The sequence below is a fragment of the Dermacentor andersoni genome, chromosome 8 (genome assembly GCF_023375885.2).
Source record: "Dermacentor andersoni chromosome 8, qqDerAnde1_hic_scaffold, whole genome shotgun sequence".
Lineage (NCBI taxonomy): Eukaryota > Metazoa > Arthropoda > Arachnida > Ixodida > Ixodidae > Dermacentor > Dermacentor andersoni.
The window spans coordinates 110,842,955-110,855,155 of NC_092821.1; the positions used below are offsets into that span (position 1 = coordinate 110,842,955).

Genomic DNA, 12,201 nt, shown 5'->3' on the forward strand with positions numbered 1-12,201 from the left:
GATCATTCATTTCAATCTTTGTGTGAGTAATGCATGTCGGCCGTGTTTTAGTAATCTACGTCATGGACTACAATTACGCTATCTGCCGCAGGCGATGACTTTACGTTCTATGCGATTTTGAAGAAAACACCCGGTGTCATAAAGCTGCAATAGAAACTTGTTTGCGAAGATTTAGTACTAAGAAATACTAAAACATGCACTAAAGCGCGCGTCTTACCCGCCGTGGTTGCTCAGTGGCTATGGTGTTGGGCTGCTGAGCACGAGGTCGCGGGATCGAATCCCGGCCACGGTGGACGCATTTCGATAGGAGCGAAATGCGAAAACACCCGTGTACTTCGATTTAGGTGCACGTTAAAGAACCCCAGGTGGTCGAAGTTTCCGGACTCCCCCACTACGGCGTGCCTCATAATCAGAAAGTGGTTTTGGCACGTAAAACCTCATAATTTTTTAAAGCGCGCGTCTTTTGAAGCCATGCCCGCAAAATTTTCAGGTCCCGTGCTTCAATTATATTCTTTAATGACTACTGCGGACATTGCTCTGATTGGCAACCAGATTAGGAATGAATAAAGACTAAGAAAAATGGTGCACAGGAGTGACGAAAAGAAAATTGTAAAAGTGGGCAATATTTCTATTTGATTCTTTAAAAAAAAAGTACAGGACAGCTAAGCACTTCTTATGAGTTGTGAATGCGATAACACTGATGTTCAATTGAACGTCGCTGCACGGTCCTTCGAGTTATGAACTCCTCGCGGGCAAGCGAGCGCATTTAGAAGCTTGGCGAGTTTTTAATTCGCATTACCGAGGCGGGCTTAGCACGCAGGCGATAGCTTTCGAGGGCAAGGTACGCGCCGATAAGACAGGCATTCGAAAGCGGGGGTGACGTGGCGTCGCGGCAATGCCCTCTCCCCCGACGCAAAATATTGATGGCCACTTAAGTATCCTTACGTGACTTGAATACAAAATCACTAGGACTTGTCTAAGTTGTCACATTAAACCAGAACTCCCCCTTAATCCACCCTACTGCACCTTGCCCTAATTTGCACAAAGCTTAATCCAACTTAATACGCCCTGCTCTAATTTGTAGCAGTTTTAATCCACCCTGCTCTAATTCGTAGCAGTTCAATCCACATTAATACAATTTGGGGCGCGCGCCATGGTCTCCGTCCGACGCAGTGGCTGTACACTGTGAGATTCCGCAGTGCCAGCCGCAGCAGATCCTGGGCTGGAAACGCGACGTCATGACTTGGTCACGTGGATTTTCGTGCCATTTGACGTTACTGCCGGACACTCGCTGGGTTTCGCGCTTTATGGGGCGTATAAGGCTTTCGACTTAATAACGCGGCACCGGGTTTTCCTCTTCGCGGGCTCTGCTGCGTCAAGGCTCGAGCCACCAAGGGCGGGCCACGAGGCGCGCTCGTGAGGTTGTCGTCGCAGCCAATGCGAAGTTTGGCTCCTACAGACGCCGCCGTATTTTTCGCTCAGTGTGCTCCATTTGACGCTTTCGCATCAATAATTCAGAAGTAATATTACTATTTCATTATCAACTCCTTACACGTGGATCGGAATATTGCATCGCTTTTAATTTTCTTTGAGGGGACGCGATATTATGCGTACTGTTAGGCGACTGCCTATTCATAATACATTCCCAAGTGTCGGGTCTCAATCAAATGTTTCGCATCTACGCTGATGACCAGACTCGTTTGTGTGCAGGAAAATTCCCGGGCGTCCTTAGCTGTCACTTAAGAGATGCGAAGGCGAAAGCCTTGTAAAGCCTACTGTAATCCACCTTAATCCACCCTAATCCACGTTAATCCTCCTTCGTCCGCTCTATTTGACATTAACCCACCTTAGTCCTCCCTAATTCCCCTTAATCCTTGTTATTACACCGTATTGTACGCTAATTCACCCGAATACACATTAATTCACCTTACTCCACCTTAATTCACCTTAATTCACCCTAATGCTCCTTATTACACATTAATCCACTTCGATCGAACTTAACCCACTTTAATTCGCCTTAATCCAGCCAATCCCTCTTAATCCGAATTCATCCAGCTTAATCGACCTTAATCAACTTCAATCCACCATAATTCACCTGGACACACCTTAATCGACCTTAATCAACTTCAATCCACCGTATTTCACCTGTACACACCTTAATCCACCTTAATCCACCTTAATCCAATCACATATCAATACTTAATTAACTTTGTTAATCATTAATCACCTCTAGCTGGACATGCTTTGTTTTATTCGCTTCTGGCCTTCCTCGTGTCGCGTCATATCTTCTGTGCCTCACAACGTGATCTTGAAACATGAAGACTTAAGAGGAAGCTTTAGCTCGGGTGCTCTTATCTAAATACATGTAAAAGGGGAATTCGTTTTTCTCCGCAACCACTGCACCAAATTGGACGGGGTTTGCTGCATTTAAAAGAAAAGCTTAAAATCTAGTGACTGTTGGTTTCGAATTTACGATTTAGGTCGTCAAATTTTTATAAAAATGTGGCAAAAATCGCAAATTTTCAGAAAACAGAACTATCAAGTTTACAACTCCGTAACTCAGCAAGAAAAAATGATATCGCAATTCTGTGAATTGTACCTGATAGCACATCTAAAGCGGACAAAATTGATATGTTACACATGAACCTCAAAAAATGGAGTAATGTGTAATTACAACTTTTGCAGAACCTTTGTAAACAGCGTAACAAATTCACGTAGGATGTAAACTGACAAATCAAATTTGTCCGCTTTGAATGGTCTAATGGATGCCGTTTACAGAATTGCGATATCTGTTCTTGATGCAGAGCTATTAGCTTGTAAACTTCGTGCTTCTATTTTTTTCAAACGTCTGTATTTTTGAAAATCCTTTTAACAAAATTCAAGCCCTAAATCAAAATTTCGCTTCCAACAGTCACTAGAATTTAACTTTCTCTCTCAAGTGCAACAAATTTCATTAAAATCGGTCCAGGGGTTATCTCAGAAAAACGTTTTTGCGTTTTTACACGTATTTGAATAGGTCGCGTCGGAGTTGGGCCCTAGCTAAAGCTTCCTCTTAAGGGTTCTGCCTCTTAAAAAAAAGAATAAGAAAAAAAAAAGGAAAGAAGGCCCTGCAGATTCATGTCAATCCGGGCAACTCGCACGAAACACAGCGAAGCTGTGTAACGGAGTTCTCGCAACCTTCAGTAATTCCCACGGCTGCCCCCTTTTCCCGAAATCTATCCGACTTTGCAAACGATACACTGTATCCGAGCGTATTTCTTCTATATTCCACGTTATAACCAGCACGTGTGCCTATCCGTTTTCCAGGCTCCATCAATGCCGGCGTCTGGCGGCCTCTGCGAACGGACCTCCTCGTCACGTGACCGTCCTCGTCACGTGATCGGCGTTTGACGCCGAGCACTCGGCCGCGTGCGCCACCATCGGCCTTCACCGCCACCGGCGTACGAGTACCGGAGATAAACAATATGATAGTAGAATAACATATAATATAATAATATATAATTTAATAATATAACATAAGATGAGCAATAGCTTCGCTGTAAAACTGTATTACACATTAGCATCTACTGAACGCCGAGGAAGAAAGGGGGGCGGCGCTAAAGCGCAGGAAATAAAAGGCCCCGTCTTTACGGAGGCGGAATAAGGAAGTCGCGCAACACGGAAGTAGTAACAATCTTACGACGCTCTCCGTTGCAGATAAAATACAGAACTAGACTCAGGAAAAGCGTTTGCAGGGATGAGAACGGTTGATGGAAAACGGAAAACGAAAAGAAAACGGCACAATGTCAAAAATGACCGAACGAAGCTGCACCTTACTTCATTCCGGGTGCGGGTACGCGGAATCGGCAAGTTCCAAAATTGACTGGTGATTCTTTAGTGGCAAAGGTTCTTGCTTTTACGGCCGGGAGTAAGCTTGTCTATAGTTGGGCGCCCTCGGCAAACCAATCGTTATAGGAGCTCGAGAGGAAATCGTGACGAGTAAAAGGCGGCCTGATTGAATGTTCTTATACAAATACGGTAAACTGCAATGAGATATGTTCGTGGTCGGGCCTCTAGTTAAAGAGAGTTTCGATGTTGGCGCCAACTTCAACTTCTTGCGCAAACACGATAGAACACGGGAACTTTTTAATTAGGTCATCATGCGGCTGACTAAAATATTATTATTTGCAAACGAAATATATGGGCACTTCTAAAAAAGCTGTCTCTACGTTCACTATTGCAAGCTTTAATTTTCTTTATTGTGTTTCGCATTTCAGCCTATAAAATAAATAAAACATGTCCGCACATCGCATCACTGCATTCTTGTAACAGCGTGTTATGTCTCGCCCATCGACTATACAAGTTTTCCTAATGCTCCAGCAGTAATACGCGCAGTTTATATATTTCTGTTACTTCTTTAAGGACGACAAAAAAACGTTGTGCGAGAGTTATACTAACGAAATAAAAACTTCAGATGTACTGTAGAATTCGGCAAAGACTATCCGAATTCTACAGCACATCCGACTATCAATTTTTTTTTCTAACGCGTTCTGCCTTCTTTTTTCTGTTGTGTAATCCCCATCGAACACTTTTTCACTGAGCACACAGAACATGGGCTTGATGTTGATGCATTGCAAACGTTTACCTTTATTGCGTGCGTATCTGTTTTCTTTCACTTAAACGCCTGTGACGTTCGCTTTTTTTTGCTCGTTCATGCTTTTCGAGGTGTGCGCAAAGGCTTTTGTCTCCACTACATACAAAAAGACAAATAGGATTATTTAGTTTTACTCAGTGAAGCATTAATTCTAGGATTGTGTTACATCATCCAAACATAATAGGAACACACCCTACGTTTCACTTTCTCGAGTTTATTTCGCTGGTCAGTTTTTCAGCAAAACACTCGAGTGGCACGGACGCACGACGCCAAGAGCACGAATGAACAAGTTTCAAAATGTTTTTTGTTAAATGTAAAAAGAACAAGTCGGCGCTTTGAGAGATGGAAGGAGCTGTAGCACAATGATGGCGCGTTGTGGCGATCCCGCGTAGGTCCCCGTAGGACGAGAACCTAAAGGCAATCATGGCTACGAAAATATTACACGACAGTGGAAGCTGTCATTTGGAGTCGACTTCATTTTAAGGCGCGCAGTTACGGTGCCATTATGTCCGTGCGATGTGCTGGGCCATCACTTACCGCAAGGTAACAGCGACTGCCTGCCGCTGCAAAAGAAACAAAACAAAACAAAAGCAAAAAACGAATTAAACTGTGCGAGAACTTGGCGATGCTTTCACGAGACAAACATGCATGCATCTTTCTAAACCGTCGGGCAGAGAATAATAGAAAGAGGGTACGAATTATTATAAACACCGGTTAGGGGGAGCTGGAATCTTGGAGGCGAGAGACAAATGCCTTCACATTTACTCGTTAAAGTATCTGGCGCTACATCGTGATAGAAACAAAAATATCACATAGAAACTGTTCAGGAAAGAAATGATGGTGGGCATGGGCGCAACGTGAAAGAAAAGTAACTTCGACGAAATTTAACTATATTACTTACTTAGCTCTGCACTGAAATGAAATTAAAATGCGAGGAAGCCTTGAAGAAGAAAAAATATAAGTTTTTATGTGCAAGCGATCTTATATGAGCCACGACGTAGTGGGTCGACTCTGCGTTCATTTCGACCAGCTGCGATTCCTTAACGTGACCGTAAATCGAAGTAAACCAGCGTGTGAGTTTTTTTTTTTTTTTTTTGCTTTCTGCTCCATGCAAATGTGGCCAACCATTGCCAAGATGATCGAAAGCGTGACCTCGAGAGAGCGTCAAGAAAAAAAGAAAATCATCGCATGTGTCTTCTGAATCTAGAGCAGGGTACAAAGCGATGACTTTAAAACCGAAAGAATGTAGCGCACATTAGCGTCGTAAAATTGAAGGTGTGTGCCGCCTGAATTGAGCTCCTGGCATATGCAGATGCAATCGCAATAACGTAGATAGATGAAACTCAAGTAAAGTTGTGGGGTGTTGAGTGCCAGAACCGCGTTCTGATTATGATGTACTCCATACAGTGGGAGATTGCGGAATAACTTCAGTAACCCGCCGTTCTGCACGCTGCACATAAATCTTATTACACCAGTGTATTTTTTTTCCATTGTGCACACATCGAATGCGGCCGTCGTGGCTTGAAATCGAACCCTCAACCTCGTGCTGAGCAGCGCAACGCGCCACCAAGGCACCGCGGGCGGGTAAACTAAATAACCCTTCTTAGTGAATAAAATTTATCAAGAGCTGAAACGGTTAATGAGCGGGTACGCGATTATGGCATCAATTTCCATATCACTGGAGCTAAAAACTTCCAACCTATCGTGTGTGATTTTCGATGATCTGCTTTCTTACTTATTTTTTTTACTTTATTTATTTTTTGCCGTCAGGGCTTTACATCATCAAAAAGGGGTGGACTCCAGTGCTATATGTATATAACACAAAATTATGGCATACAATTTTAAATAGCTGGAAATTAAATACACTAGGCGCATAGTAACTTCATAAACTTTCTTTGACAGAGGATTGAATCCATGAGCGAAAATAACTGCTTCGCAGCTTTTAGTAGCTGTCCTGGCTGGTAGTGACATAGCGTCAAATTATTAATGTAGGCGAGATTTAGCTTTATTTATTGGTTAGCTTTTCTTTTTTAATATTTCTTTCCGCTCTATTTTTCTTAGCTATTGCAAGTTCTTCAAGGGCGGTTTCGTGTTTTCGTGTTTAATTGGGTTTCTTCAGGTCTCGTGTTTTTCGTCTGTTACTTGGTTTGCAAAATTGCTAAAATGTAACTATTTTTTTACCTTCTGCTTTAACGTGACTGACTGCTAAAGGTCTGTGAATGTGCTTGTTAACACAACTCCAGCGTTGTCAACGGACTCCGTTTAAGGCTATGCGGAAACTGCCATACTTTAGTCTAGCAATTTCCTCTTTAATCAGACACAAGTGATTGCCCTACAATTGGTTGGGAAGCCCGAGAAAGCTGAAAGGTTTCACTTCACCTGTAATCATGATTCCGTCATACTATTTCATCAAGTCGAAAAAGTGGCGACATCATGTACTTGCTGCCGATACACACCCTTCCTAATAAATAAATAAATAAATAAATAAATAAATAAATAAATAAATAAATAAATAAATAAATAAATAAATAAATAAATAAATCATGTTCAGGTGCTGCATAAAGCCTTAGAAAAACGTATGTAAAATGCCGTAAGTCAAATACACTCATTTATTTATACGTACTCCAGCCTCAATGAGGCTATTGCAGGAGTGGATGAACAACAAACATACAAACATTTATAAGCAAACTTGTGTGAATTGTTTCAGAGGCATGGAACGGATGTTGCCCGGTAATGAATTCTAGACTTCAGTTGTTGACGGAAAAAAGAAACAGAATTTGAAGTAATCAGTCCGGGCAAAAAAAGGCTGAAATATTTAGTGCGTTGTAATTCCTTGTAGATGAGGGTGTGGAAAAAGTCAAATAGTTATCTGGAGAGGGGAGACGAGGATAATTGATTAACATGTGAATGAATTTTAGGCATTGAAGTCAGCGACGCTCTGCAAGAGGAGTGAGACCAAGTAGGGGAAGAGAGTTAGACGGCGAAAAGTCCTTGTCAAATCTGCTAAAAAAAAAAAAAAAATGCTGATTCTTTTTAATTTCACGTCATAGTGTCTGTATACATTCCATACAACGCAGCCATATTCGAGGATGGAGCGAACGAGGGTTTTATATGTTAGAAGTTTAGTTGTTTCAACCATGACTAATCGTGTGTTATTAGGATACCTAAATATTTGAATTCGAACACTCTATTTAAGGTAACATTATTGAAGGCATAGGCAAAGAAGGAAGGGAATGGGCCTCGCTTCAATGACATACAGACAGTTTTGGAAATGTTGATATTCATTTTCCATACCTTGGACCACTTACAGAAGTCAGAAAAACAATTGTTGAGGGCAACATGATCAGTGGCAGACTTAATTGTGTGATATAAAACGGAATCGTCTGCAAAAATGCGTGTTTTGAGAGGAGTGTGTAGGGGCAGGTCATTAATACAAAGCAGTAATAAACGAGGACCCAGTACTGCGCCTTAGGGAACCTCTGATAAACCTCTGATGATGATGAGGCGAAAGTGAAGAAAAAATGTACGAGAAAGAAAAAAACATAACTTGACACATAATTCGGTATTAAGCTAGAAAGAATCTTAGTAGAAAAGTACTTCCAAGTGTCTAATCTAGAAAAGTGCATTGTTGCCATCGTGGCCCTCGTCTTGACTACGTACGTTTTAGGCTCGCTGATTGACGCGAAACATGCACGGCTAAAGAAAGAAAGAAAATAAAGAAAAAGACATGTTGGAAGGTTAGCGTCACTGACTTTAAATACGCGAATAATCTACCGCCGCTGACGTAAGCGCCGTGGGGCATTACGTTCGTATCCGTGGCCCGAAAAGCTAACAGAATTTTTTCATTTTGCCCGCGACTGCTCGTAAGCATTCTTTTTTTCCTTTTCTTCACTCCCTTATCCTATACCCGGAGTAGGGCAGCACATTTTTAAAATTTTAATTTGCCGTAATTTCCAGGACGCTGGAGCCACCAAAGGCGGATATATACGCCTCTACCACTGCGCTTGTTCTGGTGATGTATCGATTCCATTTTCTTGCTTTCCTAATTTTGCTTACAGGATACGGTTTATATGGGAGGGGGGGGGGGGCGGGGTGCACTCATTGTTCTGTCTAAGCTCATTATCTTCTTTGTTTTGGTTCTCGGTGGTGTGCTACGATAAAAAAAGGACATTAAGAACAGAGGACACAGTCGCAGCTTGCACCGTCGTAGAAAAAAGCGCCGCATAGCACCCGCAATCAATTTAGCTCCGCTCCACAGTTTCGGTGCAACTTCAGCTTTTATAGCTGAAGTTGCAAACAGCTACAACAGGATAAAAAGAAACGTAGAGAGAAGAGAGAACGCTGCGAGTGAAACTTTAATGTATCGTCTGATTACGTTTCGCCCCAAGAAATTTTCAGACTCGTCGACAGCGAAAAACCGCTGCCGAGAGACTCGGGAACTTCTCGTACAACTTTGTTTTCTGAAACATTTCGCTCAACAATATTTAAACTTGCCTAACACTTAGTTTCGGAGTTCTTATTTTTTATTTTTGATGCGCTACGGTTAGGAGAATGTGTCGGCACCAAAAATGGGGCCCTGGCCAGGTCGTTGTAGCATAAAGTGAATTTGTAATTACACAAACGGAATAAAAAAAAAGAAAGGGTGATCATGAAATGCGCGTGACGACACTGAAAAGAATAATATGAACGAACGCAACTAATAACAGCCCCAGAAGTGCACACTTGTACGCATCACACAGACACGCATAAAGTCTGGTTGCACAGAGTTGAAAGACTTTAAACATATGTAGACTGATGATTCTTAAGCTTTGACGCCTCAAAGCAACACTGAGGCTATGAGGTAATCTGTAGTGAAGGACTCCGTAATAATTGTGACCGACCGGGGTTTCTTAAACGTGGACCGAAGTGCAAGTATACTCGAGCGGATTTGTATTGCACACCGAACTGAATGTGGCCCCTGGGAGAGAGAGTCAGACCCGCGACATGGTGTGCTGCAGAGGAACGCCATATCCGCTAGTCCACTGGTCACGTGGTAATGACTGTGACGAACACAGCAGCAAAACTGTAAATAGACAGTTTTAGCAGAGCGTTTGCTTGCGCTCCGCTCCGCACACGTTTCACGCGCACCGGTGGCTGCACCGAATGCATTGATTTCGCTTATCTAACAAGAGCGCCTTCCAGAGATGCCACTGACGTGCTCTCAGCTTGGCGGTAAAACGATTACGAAAGCAACTACACGCTCCCTGACGCACCGCTAAATCAGGTTCCTAGCGGAACGTGGTCAGCGTCCCACGTTCCGCTGCCGCTATGTGTGCTGTGCGCACGCGCGTCAGCGTTCCCAGTAGCGTTTTGCTGAGCGGCGGCGTGCCAATTGTTGTGATAGGCCGGTCTGAGCGGAGCGGACCGTAAACGCTCTGCTAAAACTCTCTAATGACGAAAATAAACCTTTGTTGCGCGAACTTGTGCCCTCAAAAGCACGTTGCACGCAAAACAGAACGATAGCGGTGGACACAGTCGGCGATCGTCGGAAATCTGACCAGCGGGTCAAGCGCGTAGGCTTTTATACATCAGTCCTCGAAGGTTCCACAGAAATCGCTGGGACCGGCTTGTCTTCCAGAAAGTTCTACACCATTCGCGTCGCGCAACGAAATCAGATTACACACGGTTTGGTGGCAACAGACAGCGGATAGAACCATCGATAACTTTCGAGAAACTTCCAATACACGCGAGCGTGTCCTGCGCTGTGCGATAACATTTGTTAGGCCGTGAAACGCGGTCACCCGATAAAGATAAACAAGTACACGTGTCACACTACACCACCATGGTGCGTATGTAATGACTTAAAATGAGTCTGCAAAGAAAAAAAAAGAAGACGGGACGAACTGTAGTGACTGATATTAACCACTGAAATTCAACCTCTCGTTCGCTGAACTAGAACATTGTGTCGCATGTTACAGTGGTTGCCAACCCCCTACCTACGCATTAGGAGATGTGAAAGCTGGCCAAACCTCCTCGGAGGCGATCTTCGTACCATACAAATTCGTACAAAAAAAAAAAAAAAAACTGACTAGAGGTAACTTGGGGAGAAAGCAGAAAGAAGAAAATAAACTTTATTGAAGTGAGCTCGGGGTGAAAATATTCTTTTATTTTTAGAAATAGAGAAGCTGGATTTTTCTTGAGTCCCAACCATACAAAATGACAATCATAACTGATTCCCCTTTTCTTGAGGGGGAACCTTCGTTCTGTGCTTCGTTAGGCTACCGTGGGAATGATAATTACCTGCAGGGATTTCTCTCGTCATTGCGCCGGTGGCTGCATGCGTGCTTGCGCCCCGTTGTTTATTAGGCTCCGTATTTCCACGCTTTTCTTGGCAGCGATATTGTCACGGCTACTCGAGACCATCACGATGCTCCGTCTCCTCCAGGAGTGATGGAAACGATGACCGCATCGCGAAAGTACGAATACGAGAATTGTAATGGGATTCCGCGCACAACGCAACCCCATTGCCATAGTGTTCGCTCTCATAACGCTCTCTGCGGGCAACTTTACGCCGACTGGACTCGAGACCGTTCACCGAGTCGAAGATACTCGGACCGTGGCCACACCCGTCACTGGCTCGAAAAGCGATTCGTGCATAGTGCAGTACTTGATGTGCACGGGCTTAAGAGACCGTTTATAGTGTCCTTGTGTATGGTGTCCCTCCCACACCCGTACTCAGTGCTTACTCTCTCCCTTTCTTCCTCTTTATATTCCCCTTTCCCCCACCCCCAGTGTAGGGTAGCAAACCGGATGCTGTTCTGGTTGACCTCCCTGCCTTTCCTACCCTTGTTTTCTCTCTCTCTCTCATAACGCAATAGCTTCTGGAAAAACGATCAGCTTATGCGACGTCACGAAGCCGCTTAAAGCCAGAAGGATGAAGGTTAGGCAAGATACTATGCGCTAACCAACTTTCCCATTCTGGCTTAACCGCCACGTTTACAAATCCCTTGGAGACTAAGTAGTACAAAAGGTCTCACGAGTCATCTTTTTGTAGGGAAGTGTGTGCGTTACGCCTTTCTTCTAACGAGACGCTGTGGCTGCGAAGCAGCAGTACGGGCCTCTCCGCAATGTTGAACCCGAACAGTGGCGTCTGCATAACCAGTAGTCCCAGCGGGAACAATCGCGCGCGCCCGCGTAGCATTCGGCGCGCTGAAGGGGCCTGCACAAATCCGTTATTTATATTTCATCGCTGAAGCTTTCCAATGCAACACGTATGCAGTGTTCGCTAGGACTTAGTACGCATAATTCGTGTACGTGCAAGTGAGGTGTAACTTCAAGAACTGGCGCTGTCGAAGTCTCGTATTCGATATGCCAGACGGTCTCAGCAATTCGGGGGAAACTACTTCGGATCTGCAAGCGACGATGCCACTTTTGACTTTTATTCGTAGCGTGCAGAATTTGCTCCAGTCATGCATTACCTTTGCGTTTACTCTGTTTTTGTTTTTGTTTATTTTGATTCTTCTCGTTTTCACGAAAGGGTGCTCGTCTCATTTTGTTAATTTTTATTGGTTTTTACAAATCATTTCTTT

The 12,201-nt window shown here is 43.7% G+C and overlaps 1 long non-coding RNA gene across 1 annotated transcript in view; it reads right to left on the reverse strand.

Annotated features, from left to right (window-relative positions):
- Positions 1–4,441: 4,441 nt before the first annotated feature.
- LOC140212936 (uncharacterized) overlaps positions 4,442–12,201 on the reverse strand; it is a 122,447-nt gene continuing 114,687 nt past the window's right edge. Inside the window, exon 3 of the long non-coding RNA XR_011889925.1 lies at positions 4,442–5,196. This is a non-coding gene — a long non-coding RNA (uncharacterized lncRNA). The remainder of the gene's footprint in view (positions 5,197–12,201) is intronic.